A 1,549-nucleotide genomic window follows, 5' to 3' on the forward strand; every position below is an offset into this window, starting at 1 on the left:
GCAACACCATCTTAAAGGGGAAATGTATGCAAGTGTGGAAGGTATTAAAGAGGACATTGACATGTTTTTTGCTCCAAAGCAAAGTGATTTTTTTAATAGGGCATTAACAACCTGACTGTAAAATGGAAAAGCATCATGGATAAGAATGGAGAATATTTATTTAATATTGCTATATGTTAATTCTTGCCAGTGTTTTTTTACTTGTTTTTTTAATGGAGTGTTTCAATAGACATAGGAAGGTTGTGTTTATAACCAAGTTCTAAATACAGTGAGGCTTCAACTGTAATATATATTGTTTACCTATTATTAATTCTTGTTTCACCCTGCTTTTTAAAGGAACACCAAATTTCTGTAATGATAACATCATTTACACTAAAATTTTGTTTTTTTTTTGTGAAATTACAACTAATTTATAATACTTATAAAAGGTGATATTCCATTTTAAAAAATTTCATGTCAGTGAAATTGGTTGACACCATTATTTTTTAGTTATCCTGTAATAAAAAAGAAGCAGAACAATAAATTCAAACTTTTTGCTATGATATTTACAGATATTCCCAGAACTTATGACTCAGTCATTACATAGATATTATTATAAAAGGAAACGCTGTATAGTATTGTAAAGTTCTGATGACCTATTGAGGGGATATTTAAAATACCATTTTGATGAACAATCCAAACCGTCCTTACATAGGTAGTGCTATTGCCTGCCTGATAAGGTATACACACTGTCATGTGAATCCTTCAGGTTAAGCATTGTATTGTACAGACTAGAATTATTATGATTGTATAAGCAAACAGCTACAGTCATCTGAAGCGTATCTAGTCACCTCAGTGCAAGTTAACCTTTTCTGGTAAGATACATTATATAAATAATATTTTGGTATAGTGGCAATAATTCTTTCAGTATACTAACCTACAGAAAGTGCCAGTCTTGTATTGTATTACAAATACGACTAAAAAATTAATGCTATTAATTTTTTTATATTCACTGGATTAAAAGGACAACTGTTCTTCACAACATAACATTAAACATAAATAACTTGAGTATGATAACCTTATTCATGTACATCATAGGTTTGTTTCCATTCGTGTTGTATCTTTCGTAGATAAATTGAGAAATCAATAAAAACAAGTTATATTGAAATAAATATTCATGCAACTTATAAAAGTAAACTGAATACTGCTACTCATTGCATAATTGAAATTTATGTGTACACCACTATTACACATGCATAGATTCCTTTTCAAAAACACTTCTGCAACTTCACTTTAAACCATTATTTGACAAAAGTATGTACATGTTTCTGCTTATAACTGGCAAACTGCTGGACCGACTGTCACCAAACTCAGCATATACAGTTAGGACTTCCTCTGGGAATGACATGATATTGTTACGTCCCCGTTTGTTAATTAACTTTCCGTAACTTCGTTCCGACGAAACTTTAGTGACACAAGTCCTTACTTAATAAAACTGGTTTATTCTTTCTGAATATAACTTCACGATACACTTGATTTCAACATTTGTGCTAAAACAAACGCTATAACG

This window comes from Limulus polyphemus, unplaced genomic scaffold (assembly GCF_000517525.1).
Source record: "Limulus polyphemus unplaced genomic scaffold, Limulus_polyphemus-2.1.2 Scaffold2053, whole genome shotgun sequence".
In the NCBI taxonomy this organism is placed as follows: Eukaryota; Metazoa; Arthropoda; class Merostomata; order Xiphosura; family Limulidae; genus Limulus; species Limulus polyphemus.